Raw genomic sequence first — 321 nt, 5'->3', positions numbered from 1 at the left:
AAATGCCTGCCGCAGGAAGCAAAGCGGGGCAAGGAAGCCCCGGCCCACGCAGAGTCAGAGGGAGCCTTCAGAGGGGCTTAGGCAGTTCCCGCAGGAAAGGGGGGAACAGGAGGGATGGGAGTTACTCTACGGGAGCGGAGTGCCAGGGTCATGATAAATGGGGCTCACATCTCACGATGGGCCAGAACCGCAGGGAAAAAGCGAGTGGGAGTGTCGGAGGAGCACCAAAACAAGCACCGGAGCGCGGGAAGGAAGGGGCACGGCTATAGAGTCCCGGCGGAGAGGGCTGGGAGAGGCCCGGGACCGGGGGGGCACCGGCCA

The sequence above is a fragment of the Fulmarus glacialis genome, unplaced genomic scaffold, assembly GCF_000690835.1.
Source record: "Fulmarus glacialis isolate BGI_N327 unplaced genomic scaffold, ASM69083v1 scaffold9534, whole genome shotgun sequence".
NCBI lineage: Eukaryota > Metazoa > Chordata > Aves > Procellariiformes > Procellariidae > Fulmarus > Fulmarus glacialis.
Note: the sequence above shows the minus strand (reverse complement) of the source record.